The sequence below is a fragment of the Leopardus geoffroyi genome, chromosome D1 (genome assembly GCF_018350155.1).
Source record: "Leopardus geoffroyi isolate Oge1 chromosome D1, O.geoffroyi_Oge1_pat1.0, whole genome shotgun sequence".
In the NCBI taxonomy this organism is placed as follows: domain Eukaryota; kingdom Metazoa; phylum Chordata; class Mammalia; order Carnivora; family Felidae; genus Leopardus; species Leopardus geoffroyi.
This window is the reverse complement of record NC_059329.1, coordinates 14742405-14768642: the sequence shown is the minus strand read 5'-3', so window position 1 is coordinate 14768642 and position 26238 is coordinate 14742405. Positions and strand designations below refer to the sequence as shown.

The 26238-nt window shown below is 41.7% G+C and overlaps 1 protein-coding gene and 1 non-coding gene across 11 annotated transcripts in view; one reads left to right on the top strand and one right to left on the bottom strand.

The window, feature by feature from the left end:
* SIK3 (SIK family kinase 3) overlaps nt 1–26238 on the top strand; it is a 250678-nt gene that overhangs the window by 17432 nt on the left and 207008 nt on the right. The gene's annotated exons all lie outside the window — the stretch shown is intronic.
* LOC123602782 lies at nt 16293–16397 on the bottom strand. Its single transcript, XR_006714555.1, has one exon. It is a non-coding gene; the product is annotated as a U6 spliceosomal RNA (small nuclear RNA).

The following is a 26238-nucleotide window of genomic DNA, read 5'->3' as shown; positions in this document are numbered from 1 at the left end:
CAGTCTGAAATAGAATATTCTCTTGGGATTTTCTGTCCCGTTGTACTTATGCAGGAACCAACATGAGGGTCTTCTGAGTATTACAGAAGTTTAATGTCTGGGGAGTGGAGCTAATGGAACAGAGCGTACCTATTGCAAAAGAATCCTTGCTTACTTTTCTCTTGGAACATTATTCTAGAGCGCTTTGACAAAACTCTTGATTCTAAATAATTTCTAATTTACAAGTGTATTTTAGGTGATTACCCATATTCTTTGAAAAATAAAATAGTGGTTTTGTTACGCTTAGACTTTTCCTTAATAAGCCTAACCATGGATTCTAGAAGTATTAAAGCAGAAAAATAAAGTAGGTTTGTTTGGGACCCTTAGTCTCCACCCTAGAATTAAACACCACTGAAAATAACCCTGGAATGAAGGGTTTTTGTGTGGCAGGACTAGTTGACTTACACAGTTCTTCCTTTTGCAAGTTTCTGTTGGTGGAAAATGGGCTTACTTTTCTTTTAGTTGTATTCCTGACTTTTCTCAATGCCAGTCTTAACTGCGAGATTTTTAGGCAGTTAACTGTTCAGCACACCAGTGAGCAGCTTGTTAGTAGATGTTATCTCAGGTTGATTAGGTACTCTTGAGATTTACTGTGCTTGCAAAACACCTGTCTGTGTTTGAGCTTTGCTAGGTTGTTGGCTTTTGTGTTTGACTGAAGATTTGCTCCAAAGAAAGCAAATAGCTGTTGGAAAAAGGGAGAAGGGAAAAGGAGTCAGCAATTTTCTATATGCTTTCATTGAAGAGATTTCCCAGTGAGAAAGCTCTTGTAGGCTTGACCTTTTTGCGCTGAAGTAACCCGACATTTCATTATGTATTCCGTTGAGGTTTTGGAGCTCTGTGCCAGAAAGTGCAAACCAAGGTTGGATGTGAAAGGAATATTCAGAGGGTGAAGCTCATAGTCAACAAAGTGCTATTTCATAGGCCAGGTCCAAAAATAACCTGCTTGCCATAGGAGAGCAGCACGGAGGTAGTGCTTTTGCTGTTCTGAGCAGTGTTTTAGGTCCAGTTATGTCATCCCAGCACCATTCAAGTCAGGTTTAAGGCCATACCATTTAAGACTTAGGTTTGGGAGAATGTTCTCGGTCACTCTTACCCCATGGAAGAGTTATTTTGCAAGGTTTAGAAGGAGTGCTTTTCTGCCACGTTGGAAGATATTAACATGATTTACTCTTCTCTAAATAGGGGGATGGTCTACATCATAGCCTTCTAAACGTTGAGACTCAGATTAATGGTTTGCATGGATCCTGTGGTCGATCTGGAGTAAGTAAGAGACAGAATTTAGTCTTTGGTTCAGAAAAGCTAGCATCGGAATGGATCCCTGACCAATCCTGAAGGTTAGGAAATGTTACGGTCCAGAGGTCCCTTCTGGGGGCTTGCAGTAGGACTCTAAAGACAGTAAGTTTTCGGAATTTATAAATAATTTTGAGTGTGGAAATGCACAGCACACAGACTTAAAATAAGCAGGTCAGGAAGTTTGATGAGAAGGAATAAATGAACTCGAGTCACTTGATGGAATGAGACTGTGGAAGAGAACAGTCTGTTAGGTGGTGGTAATTGTGAAGTTGAGGCTGACCCTGGAAATGACTTGTCAGGTGCGCTGTCACCCTCATTAATGGTTCATATTATCGCTCAGGTTTATAGTTGTGTGAAGAGATGACTTTCCAACCCCATCCGGGGCACTAGAGGTTCAAAAATTTAAAAGCTACAGAAGAGTGAAATACAGAGAAACGTTTCCTGCCTACACATACCCTATAGCCATCCGGACCCCTTTCCCATAGGCAGTTGGTGTTATCAGTGTTTTACGCATCCTGAGATATTTTATGTGTATACAAGTAAATGGGTATCTCTATTTACTGTACCCTCTTTAAAAACAAATTGTAGTGAATTCTACACACTAGCCTGTGTCTTTTTTCACTATTGTATCTTGAGCGTTGTTACATGTAACTATATGAGGAGCTTTCTAATTAAAAAGAAATGCTTTAAGGTATTCCCATGAAAGAATGTATCTTTTTTTTTTTTTTTTTAAGTTGGTCTCCTTGTGGATGACTTTTTTTTTTTTTTTTGAATCTTGCTAATGTAAATAATACTTGAGGGGTGCCTGGGTGGCTCAATCAATTAAGCATCCAACTCTTGATTTCAGCTCAGGTGGTGATCCTAGGATTGTGGGACCGAGCCCTGAATTGGGCTCCATGGTAAATGTAAAGCCTGCTTGAGATTCATTCTTCCTCTCCCTCTCCCTCCCCTCCCCCTGCCCCTCCCCTCCCCCTCTCCCTCTTCCTTTTCTTCTCCCTCTCCCCCTCTCCCGCATTCATTTGCTCCTTGTCTCTCTCTCTCTCTTCCTCAAAACAACCCCCCAAAATTAGTGGTTTTAAAGAAATATGTTAGGGTTTTATATTCAAAAGTAAATGTTTTAAGTCATAGTAGAAACTTGTTATAGTTATAATAATATCTCAGATCTGTATAACGTGTTTACAGATGTCATATTTGAGTCTTAACGCAATCCTGTGAGGTAAGGCCACGATTTTATCCACGAGGAAGGGGCGCCTGGGTGGCTCAGTCGGTTGGGTGGCCGACTTCGGCTCAGGTCATGATCTCCCGGTCCGTGAGTTCGAGCCCCGCGTCGGGCTCTGTGCTGACAGCTCAGAGCCTGGAGCCTGTTTTGGATTCTGTGTCTCCCTCTCTCTGCCCCTCCCCCATTCATGCTCTGTCTCTCTCTGTCTCAAAAATAAATAAACGTTAAAAAAAAAAATTACCCATGAGGAAGTAGATATCCCTTCCGAACAGTTTTGAGCGGCAGAGGTAGTGGTAGAAGAACCAAGGTCTTCGAACTCCCATTGGTACCTTGTCACTTTACCCAAAATGGGGATGTTCCGGTGGGGATGTAGGGAAGTGGTGGCAGGAGAATAATACGAAATAAACCTGGATGAGGCAAGCTTGAGAGAGAGAGAGAGAGAGAGAGAGAGAGAGAGAGAGATGGAGAGAGGAAGAGAGAGAGATGGAGATGTATCTGTCATTCTAAAATCAGGATCCCGTTTGCCAGGGCAGAGAGGAGCTGGGTCCACCTCTGACAGAGACATAAAGGCGTTTAGGCACTGGCAGAACATCACGGGTTGACTGCCATCTTGGAGTGTGTTAGGAAGGTCAGCCGAAGTATGGTGGTTCTGGAGAAACCGGAGGCTTTCAGAGTTCCCTAGGATAGACTGGGGAAAAAACATTGTTCAGTATCTGTTAAGGGAGTGCATTTGGGGTAGGTCATAAAACAGAAATAGGTGATAATGAAAACAGAGGATTTTCTCCAGACCTTAGAGTCAGGGAAGGGATGATAGTATGCTAATGGCAAGGAGATGGCTGTAAATGTTAGTCGTTTTTGGCCTCAAGACTGAGTACTGGGAGAGGGCCTTCTTCCAGAGATTAGATGAAAATACAGGAGGGCAGCTTAAGTCAGCCCACAACTGGACTAGAGAGAGTGAGAATCATGGAGGACAAAATCAGCATGATTTATGTTATTATCGTATAGTTAATAGTATTTGGAAATGTGAGCGTAGGCCTGGGTATCAGCCTCCCGTCATAATTTCCACGTGCTAAGTACTTTCCGTGTTCTTCATGCTTCATGTCACACAGGCTGACTTCTCAACAACTTTGCAAAGTGTCTGTTGTTACCCCTAGTTGAGGAAACTGAGGTACAGTTAGGCAACTTGTCCACGGTCACATATCTTTTCTGTGGTAGAGCTAAAATTTCTAAGTAGGTCAGTAGGACTCCAAGACTTTGGTTCTTTCTGCCTTACCAGGTGGCACTAGGCACCAAACTTGAACAATGGAATTCTAAATAACCAGAATTCTATCACTATCATTGTAACCGTTAATATGTAACCAGACACCTTGGCTGTTACAGATGATTTAGGCTGAAAGAGTAGAAGGAATGCCAAGGAAAAATGACCATTGGAGAGGCTGAGAACTGGCCAGACTCACTCTGAACAAGCATATAATTTAAATTGAAGTCATGCTCTTGCCGTGCATTACGTAGCTTTGAAATTCTCCAGTGTCCCCTCCCCCATTACATTGCTCTTTCTGAAGTCCTTCTCTACAGAGATGATATAGCTGCCACTGAAGACCATAGCTGGTGGTAGCCATGACCTAGAACTTCTTGGGGTGAAAAGTCTAGGGAATCCATATACAATCATGTAATTATGAATTCTCCTATTGCGAAGTTTGAGAGAGTAAGAATCTTCTTGACTTGACGGATTTTGAATGCTTATAAACTTTGGACTCAACTAGATTTTATTCCCCTCAAACCTTTAACATTATCCTGCAAAATATTGGAGAATACTTTCGATTTACTTGCGGCCACCATTGTAGGGGAGTGTTAGTTAATATGGGAGGTCGACAGTTTGGTGAAATAATCACCTGGAAGCTATGCTTCAGCATCAGTCACTGGCTTTTCTGCTAGGTCACCCCCCTCACCGCAGCCCCCCCCAGTCTTTTGCCTTAATCGTGGTGCATCTCAGGCCTTTTTGATTGCACAACTATCAAAGAAACTGACCTTAGTGATAACCCAGGCACATTTCCAGATAGTAAAAATATTTGGGGAGAGAAATCATTCATCTGCATTAGCTAGTGGTATTAGTTCTCTGGAGAAGTGTTAGTACATTTTCCAGATTATGTCCTAGAACATCACCAAGATGAGTGATCATCTTAACGAAAATGGCCATTTGTCCTGCAGTGTTCTTAAAAAGTGGAAGCACGACAGAATGTGCTTTCTGGATATGTTCATTTTAGTATTTAATATGGGATCAGTTTTATATCTCTCTTGACTGACTTTTAAAACCGTGGGTGATTTGGGTTCATTCCACCTGTTTTACTTAATTTCTCACCATCCCGTGATTCTTCCCTGTTTCATGAAATCGCCACGTTTAATCTTTCATTTAAAAAAATATTTTTTTCTGGAATGCCTATTCTTTGTTTCCTCCCTTCTTTCCTTTCTTCTATTTGTCCTTCTAATCATCTACCAATATTTGAGTGGCTCCTGTGTTCCAGACACTGTAGCAGGCTTTGGGATGGAGTTGTGGACACGAGGAAGACATGGTCTCTGTCTACATGAGCTTACAGTCTGTCCTGGTGTTACTGCTTCCTAACCTGCCCTGCCTTCTGGGTGGTTTCTTCTTCCTCCTCCTCCTCCTCCTCCTCCTCCTCCTCTTCCTCCTCCTCCTCTTCTTCTTCTTCTTCTTTTTTATTCTTCTTCTTTAAAAAAACCCTTTTTTTAAAAAAAATGTTTGTTCATTTTTGAGAGAGAGAGAGAGCATTAGTGGGGGAGTGGCAGAGAGAGAGGGAGACACAGAGTCTGAAGCAGGCTCCATCCAGGCTCCAAGCTGTTGGCACAGAGCCTGACGTGGGGCTCGAACCCATGAACCGTGAGATCATGACCTGAGCAGAAATCGAGAGTCAGACGCTTAACCAATGGAATCACCCAGGCGCCCCTCTTCTGAGCTCTCTGTAACCCTCTTGGACTTCTTTAGCCCTTGCTGACCCGACTCTTCTGTGAGCTACACTACTTTAAATCTGATTCATGCAGTGGAGTGCTTAGTGACATCTCATACTGTGGGCTAATTGCTGAAGTATCTTAGTCTCGTCTTACCAGCTAGAGTGTAAGTTCCTTAAAGGCAGAGCCTGTCATGTTCTTTTTTGTCGTCTACAATGCTGAGCCCAAGTCAGCAGGTGTTAAAAGTGTTTTGATTCCCCCTGCCCTGCTGAATGTCCAAGTTATATTAGAGGTCATTGTGAAGATTATGTTTTAAAAAAAAATTTTTTTTTAAATTCTTCCCAGTTGTTTGCCTAAATTTGCTCTTTCTCTTAATCGTGCTGCAAATGAATGAAGATGGCCCCACTGATTCACTGTGTGCATTTATATTGTTTACCAGTAGAGAGTTTGTATTTGAGCTGATTATTGCACACCTTCTTGTCTGGCTCCCCTTGTGCTTAATGAGGGATGAAATTCATGGCTAAGGAATGGAGCTAACCTATTGTTGATCTCTTAGCACTGTGCCTGTAATCTTTTAGGCTTAAATGTCCTACCAACTATTAACTCACTTAAAATGGGAAGCTGACCATGTAGTAACTTAAAATTTAAAGTTGAGCTCCTCCAAAAGTTTAATAGGAATGGAAAGTAATCTTGTAACGGGGGCCTACAAAACTTACATTTATATGATATTAGAGCTCAAAACTTCCTGAGTAGTAAGTGAAATATGGCAACGTAACTGTGAAGGAAGGAGGCTGGACCACTGAATTGAATGCTTTTTTCTGAATGTGTCAAAAGCGCTGAGGTAATGGCACTTCAGTGCTGGGAATGAGAAGGAATATTTTCTTATAGAGCGGGAGAGCAGAGGGTACTGGGAAAGGGAAATGCTCGTCTGCCTACACCTAAAAATGAAGGAGATGAGTGTATTAAATTGGAGGACCATGGAGCTGGAGAAAAGGAAACACTTTTACTCTTGAAGTAATCGTGGTTCCTGACTTGAACAAACCGCTGATAAAAGAATCACGTGACAATAGGGAGATTTGAACACTGACCAGATATTTGATGTCAAGGAATTAGGATCTTTTCAGATAAGATGAGGATTATCATGGTTTTATTGTGGTTCTCCCCATGGGTGCAAGCTCAGGGAATTCCTAAACTTATTCCCCACACTCCCCTTTTAGAAATATATGTGGAAGTACAAAAGGATGAGATAATAATATAATATCTGGGGTCTGCTGGGGAGAGGAAGAAGTGGTCAGGAGTCTAGATTCCAGTGGCCTTTTATTTATAATTGTTGTGGCTAGCTGATGGGTCCAGCAGGATCATTATCCTGTTTCTCTCTACTTAAGAGTTTCCATAATAAAAACAAAGAAAAAAGAACTCCACAAAAAACCAAAACACCTAGCAATTTAGAGGTAGAAGCATCAGACACAGCCCTCTGCCTTCTTCCAGCTGGGCTCCCCAGATTCCTACCAGTGCTGCCCGAATGGGGTGCAGTGCAGATTTCTGCCCTCTCACATGTGAGCCCGTCTGTAATGCAGCACCACTGAGAGAGTGGCAAGTGTGGCATGTTACGACAGAGGCCATTCTGTCCATGAGGCTCATCGCTTTTTATAGGGGAAGATACATATAAGGCTCCAAAAGCAAAATCTAATTAGAGAATAGGAAAATGTGGAGTAAAATCGAATGCTGTATTTTATACTGCTGAGTGGGCATTGGAAATTCAGAGCATGGAAACGAACACTGGATTAAGGATAAGCAAATTTTTTTTTTTTTTTTTAAAGGACGAGCAAAGTTTGTATTAGGCCAGTGGACTTTGGGATCACCTTTAAACAAAGTATAAGAGTTGGATTGCCTCCAGGAGTATGGAGGCAGCATGTCCAAGGAAGGAACATACTATGTTTGGAGAGAGTAGATGAATTTGGATTGGTATATTTAATTAATTAATTAATTAGAAAAATATTTATTTCTTTTAGCAATGTCTACTCCCAGTGTGGGGTTTGAACTCATAACCTTGAGATCAAGAGTCACGTGCTCTTGTGACTGAGCCAGCCAGGTGTCCCTTATTTTATTTTATTTTATTTTATTTTTTTATTATTTTTTCAAGTTTATTTATTTTTGAGAGAGAGAGAGAGAGAAAGAGAGATAGAGAGAGAGAGAACAAGCTGGGGAGAGACAGAGAGAGAGGGAGACAAAGAATCCGAAACGGGCTCCAGGCTCTGAGCTGTCAGCACAGGGCCCGATGTGGGGCTTGAACCCACAAACCACGAGATCACGACCAGAGCTGAAGTCAGATGCTTAACTGACTGAGCACCCAGGCACCGTTATTTTTATTTTTTAAATAAATTTCTACACCCAATGTGGGGCTCAAACTTACAACCCCAAGGTCAAGAGTCACATGTTCTACTGACTGAGGCAGCCAGGCACCCCTGGATTGGTATGTTTTAGATAAATGGGATGGGGTGGGTTCATAAAGGACATGATTTTTTAGCTGAGGCGTTTGGACTTGGTCTTATAGGCTATTTGGAGCCATTTGTGGGCTGGGGAGCCATTTTTAACTCTTAAGGTTAAAATTATTTATTATTATTTGATTTGATGATAATGTAGTGTATTCTAAGTCACATGCTTTTGCACAGAGAATGTAACTTGACTGTATAATTTAAAAATTCCTTTTCACAAAAGTTCTCTATTTTTGTAGTGCCCCAAAGGGCCATTCAGGGACCAGAATTAATATTTTTATTTTTAAAAAGGGAGGGACATTGAGGCCCTCAGAGTTAGTGACCTTCATAAAGTGTGAGTGAGTCAACAACAGATCTGGGTTCAGATATGGTATATTGGGTTCTGAGCTCCTTCTGTGTGCTTTACTTGTATTAAAGTAATTGTTTTCCATATGACTAAAGCCAGTCATGTTAGAAATTTTTTAATTTGAGATGTGTGGTACATATAGGTAATGTTGACTTTAGGCATTTCCTGCCTTTTCTTAACTACCTTCTTCCTGGGAATTCATATATATATTTAAAAAAAATTTTTTTTTCAACGTTTATTTTTTTGGGGACAGAGAGAGACAGAGCATGAACGGGGGAGGGGCAGAGAGAGAGGGAGACACAGAATCGGAAACAGGCTCCAGGCTCTGAGCCATCAGCCCAGAGCCTGACGCGGAGCTCGAACTCACGGACCGCGAGATTGTGACCTGGCTGAAGTCAGACGCTCAACCGACTGCGCCACCCAGGCGCCCCTACTGGGAATTTATATATTTTTTGGCTCTTTATTTTTTTATGTGGCTCAGCCAGTTTTTTCCAGCAGATCAAGACCCAGCACTTCATTTATCCCGTACTGCCAGTTTGTCAGGTGGTAGTTTGATTGCCATTGATAAATCTGCTTTGTGTAATGTTCTGCTCTGAACTCATGCTTCTAATTGCTTCTACTGTATAGCCTACTTCCCCTCCACCCTGTAGTTTATAAAATGGGATAATAATCCCAGCCTTTTTTGAGATTCTTTGTAAGAGTATCAGAGATTTGAAACTAATCTACCAGAAGGTACTATAAACATCTTAAGAAACAGTGTATTTCATGGATTTCCCCCTGAAATAATGTTTTAATATTTGTAATCAACTTGGTTAAGACATAATTTGCATACAAGGGAATTAACCATTTTAAGTATTCAATTTGCCTTTTGGCCAGCCATGTAATGCCCACACCATCAGCATGTAGAAGTTCTCCGTTATCCCCAAAAGTTCTTTTAGTGCCCTTTGCATTCATTCCCACCTCCTCTAACCCCAGAAAACCCCTAATTTGCTGTCAGCATAGGTTGTCTTTGCCTATTCTGGAATTTCATGTAAGTGACTTTAACCAGGACATATCACCATCCTGTGTTTAAGATTCATTCACTGCACATATCAGATAAAGGGTTAGTAACCAAAATATATAAAGAACTTATCAAACTCAACACCCAAAAACCAAATAATCCAGTGAAGAAATGGGCAAAAGACATGAATAGACACTTCTCCAAAGAAGACATCCAGATGGCCAACCGACACATGAAAAAATGCTCCACATCACTCATCATCAGGGAAATACAAATCAAAACCACAATGAGGGGGCGCCTGGGTGGCGCAGTCGGTTAAGCGTCCGACTTCAGCCAGGTCACGATCTCGCGGTCCGGGAGTTCGAGCCCCGCGTCGGGCTCTGGGCTGATGGCTCAGAGCCTGGAGCCTGTTTCCGATTCTGTGTCTCCCTCTCTCTCTGCCCCTCCCCCGTTCATGCTCTGTCTCTCTCTGTCCCAAAAATAAATAAACGTTGAAAAAAAAAATTTTAAATAAAAAAAAAAAACAAAACCACAATGAGATATCACCTTACACCTGTCAGAATGGCTAACATTTGTTAATGTTAACTCAAGCAACAACAGATGTTGGCGAGGATGTGGAGAAAGAGGATCTCTTTTGCATTGTTGGTGGGAATGCAAGCTGGTGCAGCCACTCTGGAAAACGGTATGGAGGTTCCTCAAAAAAACTAAAAATAGAACTACCCTATGACCCAGCAATTGCACTACTAGGCATTTATCCAAGGGATACAGGTGTGCTGTTTCGAAGGGACACATGCACCCCCATGTTTATAGCAGCACTATCAACAATAGCCAAAGGATGGAAAGAGCCCAAATGTCCATCGATGGAGGAATGAATGGATAAAGAAGATGTGGGGTATATATACACATACACAATGGAGTATTACTCAGCAATCAAAAAGGATGAAATCTTGCCATTTGCAACTACGTGGATGGAACTGGAGGGTATTATGCTAAGGGAAATTAGTCAGAGAAAGATAAAAATCCTATGACTTCACTCATATGAGGACTTTAAGAGACAAAGCAGATGAACATAAGGGAAGGGAAACAAAAATAATATAAAACCAGGGAGGGGGACAAAACAGAAGAGACTCATAAATATGGAGAACAAACTGAGGGTTGCTGAAGGGAGTGGGGAGGGGGGATGGGCTAAATGGGTAAGGGGCATTAAGGACTCTACTCCCGAAATCATTGTTGCACTATATGCTAACTAATTTCGATGTAAATTAAAAAAAAAAAAAAGATTCATTCACTGTTGTCTGTACATCTGTATGGTGGTTTGTTACTTTTCATTGCTGAGTGGTGTATCTGAGTAGTGTTACATTGTGTGGGCATAAGAGGAATAGGTTATGTATTTTTCTGTTGATGAACACGTGAATTGTTTCTAGTTTTTGGCCATTATGAATAAAGCTGCTGGAAACTTGATGTGGAACTTTGGGTAGACTTAGGTTTTCATTTCTCTTGGGTAAACACCTTGGAGCAGGACCACTGGGTCATATAACTATGTTATATGACCATAACCATATGATAGGTGTGTGTTTAGCATTTTAAGAAACTGCCAAATTATCTTCCAAAGTGGCTGTATAATGTTACGTTCTGTCTGGCAGTATCTGAGGGTTCTAGTTGCTTCATATCCTCACCAGTGCTAGGATGAGAAAATGTTAGCCATTCTCATAGCTGTGTATGCTGTCTTGTGCTTTAAATTTACATTTTCCCAGTGACTAAGGATATTGACATCTTTTCATGTGCTTGTCAGCTGTGTATCTTTGGTGACGTGCTTGTTCAAATCTTTTGTTTTTTTTTAAGCTTATTTATTTATTTTGAGAGAGAGAGAGAGAGAGAGAGAGAGAGAGAGAGAGAGAGAGAACAAGCAGGGGAAGGGCAGAGGGAGAGGGACAGAGAGAATGCTAAGTAGGCTCCATGCTGCCAGTACAGAGCCTGACATGGGACTTGAACCCACGAACCACGAGAGCATGACCTGAGCCAAAATTAAGAGTCGGACACTTAACTGACTGAGCCACACAGGTGCCCCACTAGTTCAAATCTTTTGCCTGTTTTTAAAAATTGGGTTGTTTGTTTTTTTAATGTTGAGTTTTGAGAATTCTTTATTCTGGACACACATCATTTATCAGATACATGCTTTGCAAAGATTTTCTTCCATTCTGTGGCTTATCTTTCCACCCCCTCAACAGTGTCTTGTATTTATTTCTGAAATGCTTTATTTATTTTTGAGAGTGAGAGAGTGTGAGTAGGGGAGGGGCAGAGAGAGAGGGGGACAGAGGGTCCAAAGTGGGCCCTATGCCGACAGCCACAAGCCCAATGTGGGCTTCGAAGTCAACTGACTGAGCCACCCAGGCACCCCAACAGTGTCTTTTAAAAGCAAGAGTTTTTATTTTGAATTCCAGTTGATCCATTTGTTCTTTTATGAATTGTGTTTTTGGAATTTAGTCCTTATCCTATCTTTTCATTTTTTAAAGTAATAAAGTCATTTGTCAGAGCAAGGCAAGAAGTCAAACCATATTTCATTTTTATGTCGGGTAAGAATCACTAGAGACAAATTATTTTCTGTGGGATCGATTTTTGAATTTTCTCTAGAACAAGATTTCTAGCAATTAAAAGTCCAATGCAGTTCAGATGCGTTACTTCATCATAGTTTGAGTGCTTCCACGGAACTCAATTTGTAAGCTGTTTAGTTACTAATTACCCATCCTTTTCTGTGGAAAGAACTTAAGTTCTATTTTAAGGTGACCTTTTTTTCTGAAGGGGCTGTTGTTGGTAGAAGATGTGGGTTGTAGCTAATGATCATAAAGTTCGTTGTGAGAACTTCCTCAATCATATTGTTAATCCTAATTTGTGGCAGTGTTTATCAGTAAAAAGAAATGTAAGCTATTGTTAAATACTGAACTACTACTGAGGGTAAAATGCCTTGTAGCTAAATTTCTTCAAGAGTGAAGAAAAAGGAGTTAAGATCAGGACACGATAAATAGTATGCTGTTTCCACTTAAAATACTTCAAGAGATAATTACAAAGGCATTGGGGTCTATGATTTTTGGTCTCTCTCTGATGATAATGAAGTGTGTTATAAATTGGATAAAACAAGCCCTCGGAGCTGTTTAAAAAATGTTTTTGGTAGTTACTGACAAATTACAAGAGGAAGGTTGCGTCTCAGCGCAGAGGTGATTTCAACATTAAAAATAATAAAGGACTTTGACCTTAGTTTTGAGTCTGCTTTCTCTTGACCTGTTTCTCTATGAATTAAAAAAAAATTTTTTTTAACGTTTATTTATGTTTGAGACAGAGTATGAGCGGGGGAGGGGCAGAGAGAGAGGGAGACAGAATCCGAAGCAGGCTTCAGGCTCCGAGCTGTCAGCACAGAGCCTGACGCGGGACGCAAACTCAGTAGCCAGGAGACCAGGACCTGAGCCAACGTCGGAAGCTTAACCGACTGAGCCACCCAGGCGCCCCTCTTTCCATGAATTCTTAACGCTGCACTCTTATCGCACACTTTTCCTGGACCTTCGTGTTACCATGCTCACTGGCAAAGTTATCAGTGCACCTGAAGAGGTGTTTTTGTTTTTGTTTTTGTTTTGACTGAATACAAGACACTGAGTGTGCAATTTCTAACATTACTGACAAGGCCTTTCTCTTAAAAGGTGAGGAATCTTAAGAACCTTAAGAATTTAAGATCTGGGTATGCTGTCCTCCTGAATATTTCTTTCTTGCTTGCTTTTTTTTTTTTTTTTTTAAACTTTATTTATTTTGAGAGAGGAAGAGAGAGAGAGAGAGGGAGAGAAAATGGGGCAGAGAGAGACAGAGAATCCCAAGCAGGCTCCGTGCCGTCAGCACAGAGCCCAAATGTGGGGCTGGAACTCACAAACCGTGAGATCATGACCTGAGCCGAAACCAAGAGTCAGACGCTTAACTGACTGAGCCACCCAGGTGCCTCCTGGTCATTTCTCTTTACTCACATCTTTATTAGTAAATCAGGCCAGAGGGATCGTTTACCTTTTGAAAAAAAGCAACTAGATGCCGCAGTTTGTTTTGGTTGCAAGTATCTGGACAGCTGAATTTCGATTGAGCAGTGATGCTGCCCTGAGTAGTGGGGTGCTCTAGAAACTGAGAGACCTTGCCTGCTACCTGTGTGGTGGGAGATAATGAATCTCTTCTTGCCTTTGTGGGGAATGCCACCCCTCACTCACTTATGGTTTCATTGTAGTTACATTCAGATCTTCTGAGATACGGCTACTGATGGTTTTAGCTTAAACGTGTTTGAGTGACAGTTTTAGGGAAAGGGGAGTGTGTTCTGTTCCAAGGACGGGCAGTTTTACTCTATGACTTTAATAAATTCATGTCCAGTGATGTGAAGAATAGTACAGGGGAGACCCACATATAATACATTTTGTTAAGTATAAGTAGTAAAAACAAACAAACAAAAAAACCCAAAACCCTCTGAGTCGTGGTTCATTATAGCAGCTGAAAATTTTAAATACGTTGTAAGAAACCAGTGAAGCTAGTTTCTGATTCATCCAGAGTGAAATAATTTAATATTCTAACTTTAGCAAAGGCAACTAAAAAGCAAACGTGAACCACTTTATGTGCTTTCAATATGTAGGAATGTTTTTTTCATCTTTTCTCATATGTTTTACTTCTTAGTCATTTACTTCCAGTAGTTTCAAATTGGTTGAGGGAATTAAGGTGGTAACCGAGTCCCTACAGTACAAGATTTTCCTGCTGCGTACGTGAACCACTTTTTCTGGAAAAACCCTTCCACTGGCCGTCTTCTCAAGGGCATTTACTTCTCTACCCTTAGTGATTTGAGGGCTGAAGCCTGTGTTTAGTCAGAGATGACAAATGGCTCAATTTTTTTTTTTTCCTAGTTTGGTGACCGAGAAATGATTCAGAATTGAAACTGAAGTGAATATGGAGTTACTTGCAGTTACCCTTAAACAGTTGCTGTCTGTTACTATTAGGCGTATTTTGGACATGTGGTTTCCATTTCGATATTCTGTGTTACGTTGCTAAATTTCTTGCCTGGTTTAGACACTTTGCTTTTGAAATTAGGTTGGACGTAGCTTTGAACAGAGGGCCACTGGAAATTGAACATTGTGGTCCATTTGGGGAGGAGAAGTTGGCATAGTTTTACTTCAAGGATTCTTAGGAAACTTTTGATAACAAAAATATATTTTCCAAATGTTACAAGCTTAGGGAGTTAAGTACTTATTGAGGAAACCAGGAAGCTTGTGATTCCTATGAAAATATTGGCCTTTTAAGCTAAGACTATCACTCACTGCTTTTTCCTTTCATAATTGAACGAAGGTAAGTTTAAAAAAGAGCAGGTTCTTTGTTTGGAGTGCAGTTTATAGCAATTTATTTATTTATTATTATTTTTTTAAATTTTTAACGTTTATTTTTTATTTTTTTTTTTAATTTATTTTTTTTTTCAACGTTTATTTATTTTTGGGACAGAGAGAGACAGAGCATGAACGGGGGAGGGGCAGAGAGAGAGGGAGACACAGAATCGGAAACAGGCTCCAGGCTCTGAGCCATCAGCCCAGAGCCCGACGCGGGGCTCGAACTCATGGACCGCGAGATCGTGACCTGGCTGAAGTCGGACGCTCAACCGACTGCGCCACCCAGGCGCCCCTTAACGTTTATTTTTGAGAGAGAGAGAGAGAGAGAGAGAGAGAGAGAGCACAAGTGGGGACGGGCAGAGAGAGAGGGAGACACAGAATCTGAAGCAGGCTCCAGGCTCTGAGCTGTCAGCACAGAGCCCGACGCGGGGCTTGAACCCACGAACTGTGAGTTCATGACCTGAGCTGAAGTCAGACACTTAACTGCTGAGCCACCCAGGCACCCCAGTTTATAGCAATTTATAAAGAAAAAAGCAAAGTGCTTTTTCCATTCCTGATTTTACACTCTAGAGATAAGCACTAGTATCAGTTTAGCATATGTTTCGTATCTTTGGCTGTGCACGTGCAAATATTTATAGGTAGATTTTAGGGGTTTATTTTATTTATTTTTAAAGCATATTGATTGACTGATTGATTGATTGAATGAGAGAGAGTGCACAAGAGAGGGGCAGAGGGAAAGAGAGAGTCCCAGGCAGGCTCCACACTCAGCACAGAGCCCAACATGAAGCTCAATCCCACAACCCTGGGATCATGACCTGAGCCGAAATCGAGAGTGGGCCCTCAACAGACTGAGCCACAGGCGCCCCTTTAGGGATTTATTTTATTTTGTGCTATTGCAGCTTTTGTAATTTAGTCTTTTTTACATATGAGTCTATAAAATCTATTTTATTTCCCCACCTCCAGTTTTCTGTTAGCTTTTTCTTTTTAATGTTTATTTTTTGAGGGGGTGGGGAGGGTAAGAGAGCATGGGAGAGAGGCAATCCCAAGCAGGCTCTGCGTTGTTGATGTGGGGCTCGATCCCGTGAATTGTGAGATCATGGCCTGAGCCAAAATCAAGAGTCAGACAGATGGTTAACGGATCGAGCCACACAGACGCCCCTCTCTTAGTTTTTTTGAAAGATTATTATTTATTTTCTTCATGCATCAGACCTTTGAAAAGTCATAAGGTGGAGCACGTGGGTGGCTCAGTTGTTTGAGCATCCAGTGCTCGATTTCGGCTCAGATCATGATTCCAGGGTCATGGGATCGAGCTCTGAGTAGGGCTCTTGCCGAGCTTGGAGCCTGCTGAAGATTTTCTCTCCCTCTCTCTCCCTCTGCCCCTCACCACTCACTCTCTCTCTCTCAAAACACAAAAAGAAAAAGAAAAAAGTCCTATGAGGTTATTAATGCTTTGCTCAGTATTTTCTTTCATAGCATTTGTCTTAACTTTTAACTTCTGTGCTTTTTCTTGTTATTTAAAAGATTTTATTTATTATTACATGTCTTTATAAAAAATGCAGATTGCTTCATGAATTTGTGTGTCACCTCCAGGCAGGGGCCGTGCTCATCCTCTGAATTGTTTCAGTTTTGGTATATGTGCTGCCGAGGTGAGCACTAAAAGGTTTTGTTTTTTTTTTTTTTAAACTGTAGTTTCAGTATGACTTCTGGGTTTTATAGTATCCTCAGGAGAGGTATACTTAGGAGTTTTATGGTATCCTATTTGAACATTAAAAATACTCTAGGGGCGCCTGGGTGGCTCAGTCAGTTAAGAGTCTGCTTTCAGCTCAGGTCATGATCTCATGGTTTGTGAGTTTGAGCCCCGTATCGGGCTGTCTGCTCCCAGCGTAGAGCCTGCCTTAGGCCCTCTGTCCCCCTCTTTCTGCTCCTCCCCCACTTGTACTCTCTCTCTGTCTCTCTCAAAATAAATAAACTTAAAAAATGTATTCCATATTTTCTCTTAGTGCTTTGTAAATTTATTTTTAATATTTAGGTTTTTAATCCACTTGGAATATATTTTCAGTATAATGTGAGATAAGGATCTGGATTTTCAAAAAAAATATTGGTAGCCAGTTGTCCTAATAATTTGTTACTTATATACTTATTTGAAATTCTCTTGTTAACATATACCCTTTCTTATTTATTTAATTTATTTAGAAAGATTTTATTTGCAAGTAATCGCTATACCAGACATGGGGCTTGAACTCACATCCCTGAGATCAAGAGTCACATGCTCCACTGACTGAGCTAACCAGGCACCTCTCAACATATATTCTTGATAAAGGGTACTTATCTGTGTATGTGTACTGCACGTTTTAATTACTGTCACTTTAGAGAATGTTTCAAAATTTCCTTTTACAGTTGATTCTCCCTCTCTTCTTTTTTTTTTTTTTTTAATTTTTAAAAAAAAATTTTTTTTTTTTTTCAACGTTTATTTTTGGGACAGAGAGAGACAGAGCATGAACGGGGGAGGGGCAGAGAGAGAGGGAGACACAGAATCGGAAGCAGGCTCCAGGCTCTGAGCCATCAGCCCAGAGCCTGACGCGGGGCTCGAACTCACGGACCGCGAGATCGTGACCTGGCTGAAGTCGGACGCTTAACCGACTGCGCCACCCAGGCGCCCCTCTCCCTCTCTTCTTAAAGGTAGACTAATCATAATCATTAGCGAATAATAATTTGAACTCTCCCAATGTTTATGCTCTTTTTTTAGTGACAACGTTGAAGAATAGTTATGATGATAATAATACCACCTAATAATAGTGCTTCTCAACTTTATATGCATGGAAGTTACCTGAGGGATCTTATTAAAATGCGTATTTAAGCAATTGCGCTACTAGGTGTTTACCGAAGAATACCAATTCAAATGGATACATGCACCCTGATGTTTATTGCAGCATTATCTACAATAGTCAAATTATGCAAACAGCCCAAGTGTCCATTGACTGATAAATGGATAAAGAAGATGTGGCACACACATGTGCGCAGATGGTCACACACACACACACACACACACACACACACACACAATGGAATATTACTTGGGCATAAAAAAAGAACGACATCTTACCATTTGCAATGACATGGATGGAGCTAGAGAGTATGATGCTAAGTGAAATAAGTCAGAGAAAGACAACTACCATACGATTTCACTCATGTGGACTATAAGAAGCAAAACAAACAAACAAAGGGGAAAAAGAAAGAGGGAGGGTGGCAAAGCAAGAAACAGACTCTTAACTATAGAGAACAAATTGCTGGTTACTGGAAGGGAGGTGAGTGGGCAGGATGGGTGAAATAGTGATGGGGATTAAGGAGTGTGCTGTCATGATGCGTCCTGGGTCTTGTCTGCGATTGTTGGATCACTATGGTGTATGCCTGAAATGAATATTATACTGTATGCTGACTGGAACTTCAATAAAAACTGAAAAAAAGAAGATGTCAAAAAAATGCAGACTTGGTAGTTCTGTCCTTTTTATCACTGGATATTATCCTATTATCTGGATGTACCCAAGTTTATCCATTTACCTACTGGAGGACATCTTGGTTGCTTCCGAGTTTTGGCAAATGTAAATAAAGCTACTCTAAACATTCACTGTGGGTTTTCCTATAGACCTAGGTTTTCAACTCATTCAGATAAATATAAAGAGCGTGATTATTGGATCATATGGTAAGAGTAGATGCTTAGTTGTGTGAGAAACCACCAAAGTGGTTTTCCAAAGTGGTTGTACGGTTTTGCATTCTCGCCAGCGATGAATGAGAGTTCCTGTTGCCATATGTCCTTGCCAGCGTTTGGTGTTTTCATTGTTTTGGATTTTTGCCGTGCTAATAGGGATATACCTGTATTTCATTTTTTTAATTTGCAGTTCCCCAGTGACAGAAGAGGTGGGCATCTTTTCATATGCTCATTTGCTATTTGTGTGTATCTTCTTTTGCCCATTTTTTAATTGCCTTCTGTTGTTTGTTTTTTTGTTGTTGCATTTTAAGAGTTCTTAGTGTATTGTGGATACCTGTCCTTAAGTCAGATGGATGTTTCGTAAAGATTTTCTCCCAGGTTTTGGGTTGTGCATGTCTTTAGTTTTTACCATTATTGATGCTTGCCCTTGAGTTGTGACACATAATCATCAAGTTGAGAAAGTTTCCTTCCCTTTTTGTCTTTCTGAGAGCTTTTTTTCGGGAATGGTTTTCGGGGACTCTTTGAAAATTTTCTGGCTAAATGAATAGATGAAGCTTTGTTATTAGCAAGGCGTCCCTGTTTTATTGTGGATACTTAAAAACACATTCCTTATGGTATTGTATTTAAGAACGTAACTGAATATTTAATTCCTAATCTTTGTAAGTAGTTTACTTTTACTCCTTCCATGGTCTCTTGTCTCTTTAATGTTTATGTTGATTGCTTGTCCAACATTCTAATCTCATTCTGGCTTGATCTTTGTGGCTATCTGTTCCTCTGCTTGTCTGTAGCAATCTATTCCTGCAGCAGGTCAGACTTCCACCTCTGAAATCACGTATTTGGAAATTTTGCTCTCTGGACACAATTTCCTGTCTTTTTAGTTCTGCCGTTTGCTAAACTCAATTCTCTGATTTCACTGAGGCCTCCAGCCCCTTAAATCCTGCCGGTCTCCAAATTCGTGACATTCTTCCTGGCATCCCTTTTGTTCACGTGGACACAGTTGGTCACTTTCAGTGAGTCAGAAGTATCCTCAGTCCTGCACCTTTGTTCTTCTCTCCCATCTGCCACGCACATCGCCAGCTGTGGATTAACAATACTGCCCGTTTTCTGGGTTCCTGCTTTAGGGCCTGAAGAAATGATTGAATTGTGTTTATTTGTTCTATTGCTAATTCATGACTTCTACCCTCATCTGTGTTTGTGATTCTCTTTAGTAGTCTTCTTGTCTGTAGTTGATTTCTTTTCTCTTTCACCAGAATGACTGTTCTTTCTAAATCTTTACCCATTTTTGGTAAGCTCATGTTCACCTCCCTCTATCACAGACGACTCCAGAGTCCAGTAAAGTGATCTTAAAAGAAAAAAGAAAAGAGAAGAAAAGAAAAACCGACAAATTTCTTTTATAATACCTTCTGTTATTCAGATAAAGATAAAATTCCTAAGTTTAACATGCCCTTTCTGGTTGTCCAGCCTCTCACCTCTCTCCTCTCTGAGCCCCAGCTCCCAGCTTCATTGGCCTTTTGTCAAATTCTTCACGTGCCAGACTCCTTCTTAGCATAGGGTCTTTGTGTATGTTTTTCCCTGTGCCAGAGAGTTTTTCTTTCGTGCTGTTTCACTCCTATTCATCTTTGGAAATTCATTTATATGTTGCTTCCTCAAGGAAGCTTTTCCTGACCTTCCATTTGCCTGAAGATAGGCATAGACTCCCCCTGAAATAATAGTGATGAGACTAACCACAATGATAATAGCAAACACATGATGTTTATTGTGTGCCGGGAACTGTTTTAGGCACTTTATATATACAGACTTTTTTTTTTTTTAAGTCTTCATAGCAACCCTATGGGTTAGATGGGTAAATAAACAGGACCTATAATTGTCCCCATTTTATAGGTGAGGAAACTATTTGGACTTTGTCCAAAGTCATGTGACTGTTTGGCAGTGGAGCTGGGATTTGCACGCGGGCAGTCAGGCCTCGGAGCCCGTGTTCTAAACTGTGCTGTACTGTAATGATTATTATGATTGTGTCATTTTGGTTAATGTCCACCTTTCTCAGTGGCCTCTCAGTTCCTGAGTTCAGAGACTGCCCCTGCCTGGTTAAATTTTGATTTTCCAGTGCCTAGAACAGAGCCCGGCAGTGAGCAGTCTGTGACAGAACGAATCCCTCCCCCTGACTTTCTGCTGACTTGAGTAAATAGAGGCTTTGGTGCGAGCGTCTTCAGTTTTCGTCCCTTCTCGTTCCACGCACCAAACCCCCTGGATCGAAAGAATAGGTGCTCCCACTTATTTCAAAATTGAATCCCGCCACCTGTTTACTTCCTGTGTCCTGAAAGTAATATTTGCACTTTGTAATTAAGAACGATTGTAAATGTCCATAAAGTGTGCTGCCTTTTTTCCCTCTCGCACCTTTCTCACTTTCCAGAGGTGGTGAAATGATTATCTTTTCTTGAACATGCACAAACTGTATGGTCACTTAAAATACACAAAAGGGAGTGCGTGTAATATGCACATTAGTCTGTTTGTTTTTATATTAAAAATTAACTTGCAGTATTGAACCGTAGTTTTGCAAGCAGTCACCATTGAGGGCAACCAGGGAAAGGGTACGTGGGATCTCTCTGTATTCCTTTTTATGCTTGCAGGCGACTCTCCAATGATCTGAAAATAAAAGAAGAAAATTTAGGAAACTAGAGAAACCTTTCTACATCAGCATATTTATCTCTTTCTTCCAAATGACCACATTCGACAGGTCACAGGTATGCAGATGTGCACCTTTTGGCCACCGACGGACTGTTACTTCATTTTTTCCTTTTACCAGCACTGCTGTAGGGGAACACTTGCATTCGTAGCTTCATCCTTGCTCGGGTGGATACTATATGCACAGCCAAGTTTTAGAAAAGGAGAAGAGAAGGGATCCGAAGACGTGCGCACGTGACAGTTGGCAGGCTGTTCCCTGAACCAGTTTATCCTTTCAGCTGCGGTTAGGATACGGAGCCTGTTCTCTGTGCGCTCACCTGTAGTGTCCTGATCCTGTCCCTCCGCTTCTTCTGTGGGACTTGAACAAAATTGATTAGTCCTTTTCCATTTGATATCCCCCCTTCTCTCTTGGCTCTCTCCTGTCTGCCCATCCTCTGGCAAGTCCTTCACATCAATAAGACTTTTCTGAGCAACGGAGTGCTTGATTTGGATTTACTTCTCCTTGTGACACCCTCAGACATAGCTCTTGTGGTTATCCCCATGTCACAGGTAAGGGCACTGAGACACAGAGAAGTTAAGGGACCTGCCCAAGGTCACCCGGAGAGTGAGGGCTGGATAGTGATGCGGTCAGTCTGACTGCAGAGTCTTCGGTGCTAACCACCACCCCCTGAGAAGGAGTCAGGAAACTACTGCCAGCTGCTCAAGCCTGTCCTGTGGCCCGTTCTCTGTGTAACCCAGCTAACACGCTTATTATGTTTTTAAAGCGTAGTTAAAAAAAAAAAAGAAAAAAGAAAATATGGGACAGTGTGTGACCCACAGGCCTAGAGAAAAAGTCGACTGATCTTATTACCATTAAATGAGATCGTTCTTGTAAGAGTATTTAGCATAGCGCTGCTATGTAATAATAGCTTAAGAAATATTAGAGGCATTATTACTTTTATTATCAGAACCTCTCTTTTACCACTAAGCTTCTACGTCATCTCTTTTTCCTCTGTGCCTACTGCAAGCTTAGGGCCGGCCCAGAGCTTTCCCGTAACTGCTCTGGGAAGGGTTTTCAGTGCCTTGTCGCTAATTCTATAACCCAACTTAAACTCGACTTCTGAGTTCTGTGTCTCATTTGACACTAACTACCCTATTCCCTTACAGATTTCCTATTTGTTTTTGAAACAGGAATATTTTCTGTGTTTGCTTTTTCTTCACTGGTGTACTGCTATTAAAAAAAAAAAAAGTCTTTTTATTTGCAGGCATGAGCTGGGGGTAGGGAGGGGGCAGAGAGGGAGAGAATCCCAAGCAGGCTCCCCGCTGTCGGCGCAGAGCTGGGCGCGGGGCTCGAACTCAACGAACTGTGAGATCATGACCTGAGCCGGAGTCGAGACTTGAACACTTAACCAACCCAGGCACCCCTGGCAAACTATTACTTCTTAAACCCCTTTCCTACTCTTCTCCTCTGCCTGGTTTGTAAGGGATTGTATTCTGAATTCAGTCCTTGGCACACCCTCCCTACCTGGCTTCTGCCCCACTTCTCTGCCCTCTTCTGAATCACAAAGACCTGCATTTGAGTGTGAGTTCATTATCTTCTGTCTGAGCAACCTGAACGGTTTATTTCATTTCTTGATTTTCTTTTTCTGTAAGAACAAGAGTAGTGGGACCCACTTTAGGATTATGTGCAATAGATGAAACCATGTATGTAAAACATCCAGCAGTGTCTCATTTACAGCAAGGGCTTAATAAATAATAGCAATAGGAGTAATAATAGTAGCGTAGTCGTGTTGCCATTGTAACTCTACCTCTAGCCCTCCCCCTTTCCTCAAGTCCACATATTCACTGGCCTGCTAGAGGTCCACCATTGGATACTTCTCCAGATGCTGTAAACTCTGAGTGCAAATCTTTGTCTGGCTTCAGTACTTAGTGACTGTGGCCTCAAATAAATCACCTATTTTCTTCCAGTCTCAGTTTCTCCATTTTTTTTTTTTTTTTTTTTTAAATTTTTTTTTAACGTTTTATTTATTTTTGAGACAGAGAGAGACAGAGCATGAACAGGGGAGGGGCAGAGAGAGAGGGAGACACAGAATCGGAAGCAGGCTCCAGGCTCTGAGCCATCAGCCCAGAGCCCGACGCGGGGCTCGAACTCACGGACCGCGAGATCGTGACCTGAGCTGAAGTCGGACGCTCAACCGACTGAGCCACCCAGGCGCCCCTCAGTTTCTCCATTTTTGAAAGAACGTACCTCATTCACATTGAATGAGCTCGTTCTTGTACAAATGTTTAGCAAAGCGCTGGTACATGATAATAGCTTAAGAAGTGTTAGGGAGAGTCACCTGGCTGGCTAACTTGGTAGAGCAGGAGACTCTTGATCTTGGGGTCATGAGTTCGAGCCCCACTTCGGGGCTGGAGTTTACTTGAAAAACAAACAAACAAACCAAAAAGAAATACTAGAGCCATTATTACTGTTATTATCCATGTTATTATTCTTCCTCTTAAAATTCAGTCTTCCTTTCGCTCAGAACGAGAGCCTCCGCTTTGCCTTCTCTTCTTGATCCTCCACAGGCAGTTAGTCACCAAGTACTGTTGAGTCCACTTCAGAGGCATCTGCTCACATTCATCCACTCCTTATCGTTTCTTGACAGAGTCATTGTGTAACCTCCTAATTGGTCTCCTGGCCTCTGGGCCACCTTCCACCTTTCGTCCAGATTTATCTTTATCAAACGCAGATCTGCTCACACCACTCAGTGGTAAAGGCCTGAGACAGGCCCCTCTTACCTGAGATAGAAAGCCTGCAAGGCCCATAACACCTCAGTCTTTTATGGCCTCATCACTTGATCCCGGAACCCAGGCGTCCTCCAGGAGAAGATGATGCTTCTGACTATTCTTTGACTGCACCATATACTCTAGGATCTTATGCCTGGCCCCTCCTGTTATGGCTCCTCCTTCACTCTTGGTGCTCAGAGTGCTGTCTCCCCAGCCACTTCCTGCAAATAAACAACCCTCTACCCCAAACGCCTTGTCCGTCTGGTGGATGCTTGGTTGCCCTTCAGTGGTGGGTCTCAAAGATGCCATCTACTGTCTTCTGCTCTCTCTTGTCTGAACTGCCCTTCCAGGCAACAGTAATTAGTCCTTCATCAGGAAGCAGTATAGTGGGGTGGGTAGTTTGATCCCTGAGTTACAGGAGCCAGACTGGCTTGGTTAATAATGTGGCTGCAGAGAACTGAGATGCAGTTGTTCAGCCTATCTGTGCTTCAGTTTTCCAATCTGTAAAAAATGGATAATATTAGTCTTGTTGTGAGGATAGTGAATTAATATAGGAAAAATGCTCTGAATAGGGCCTGTGCATACTAAGTACTTCATAAATATTGGCTGTTATTATTATTATCATCATCACCAAAGCATCGCTTCCATGCCTCTGTAATGGCATTAACTGCTCTGTATTACATTGACTTTTTTATGTATGTTTCCCAGTAGACTGTTGCTTCTTTGAAGGCAGGAGTGTTGCAATCATCTGGGTCATCAGTATCCAGTCTGCAGCGGGCCCTCAGTAAACACTCAATCAGTTGTGCTGTTTGCTCAGCCGATAATAAAACCCTGGATCCTCCTGGATTTCAGCAGTCAGTACCTCACATCTCTGGAAGTGATTGCTGTTTGAAACTATGGCATTAGAGACACAAAACTGTTAGTATAGGACCTCACTGGGCTCTTCAACCAGAAATTTACTGTTACAGTGAAGCTTCCCACTGAAAGTGGGCAGAATGCAGCTGATAGCGTGCTGTCATTGGAGGAAGTTTCTCCCCAAGTAGAAGAGGGCCTCTAATGTCATTTGCTTAAAGGGACACAGTCCAAGGTTAGAAAGTCCACTTGCTATCAGACCTGATTTGTTTTGTTTTGTTTTGTTTTGTGTTTTTGGTTATGGGTAGAGCTGTTTCTGCCTTTTTAACTTTATTCTTATAAACCTGCTGAAGATTGAAATGTTAAAACTTTTCCCTTTTGGTGATTCAGAGAAAGATTTCTTTATTGTAAGCATGATCTCAATGAATGCCAGATATGGAATCTTTTATTAAATTTTTTCTTAATGTTCACTTATTTTTGAGAGAGAGAGAGAGAGAGAGAGAGAGAGACAGACAGACAGAGTGTGAGTGAGGAAGGGGCAGAGAGAGAAGGAGACACAGAATCCAAAGCAGGCTCCATGCTGTCAGCACAGAGCCCGACATGGGGCTCGAACTCGTGAACCGCAAGATCATGACCTGAGCTGAAGTCGGATGCTTAACCGACTGAGCCATCCACGTGCCCCAGGTCGTCTTCTTTTTTTCTTTTTAATGTTCATTATTTTGAGAAAGAGTGCTTGTGAGAGCATCTGAGGGGTGGAGAGAGAGGGAGACAGAGGATCTGAAGTGGGCTCTGCCCTGACAGCAGAGAGCCCAGTGTGGGGCTTGAACTTCCAAACTGTGAGATCATGACCTGAGCTGAAGTCAGACGTTTAACCGACTGAGCCGCCCAGGTGCCCCCACAGATGAATCTTTATGGACAAGTCCAGAGCATCAAGTCATTAAGCTCCATATGGTCTGGTTCCACTGCCAACCCCTAGCACCTTGCCATGCCTGGGCTTTTGTAACGGTAACTGATCTTTCTGCCTTTGGGCTCTTCCCTCCAGTCTGTTCTCTCCACTGCTGCCATATTAATCTGGCAAAAGCCCTACTTTTATTTTTCTCATGCATTATGAAAAATCCTCCAAGAGTCTCTTGTTGTATACCCGGTAACTTCCAAACTGTAGTTTGACATCCAGGATGCTCTATGGTCTGGCTCCTGTTACCTTTTCTACCTTCTGTTACACTGTGCCGTAGAATGCACTTTGTGGCTTATCTGGGCTAGTGGTGATTCCTGTAATACGGAATTGCGTTTTCTTTTCTTATCCCGTTTGGAGTAGTTTCCATTGTGTTCCATTCCCTTCCATGTTCCTTTTGAAATCTTGCCTCTCTTTTCAGATCTGTATTTTAAAAACTTTTTACTTTTAAATAATTACAGACTCATGGGAAATTGTGGAACAGTACATGGTGTTCTGTGTTCCTTTCCCTCAGCTTACCCCAGTGATGATATCTTGTGTAATTGTACTATAAGA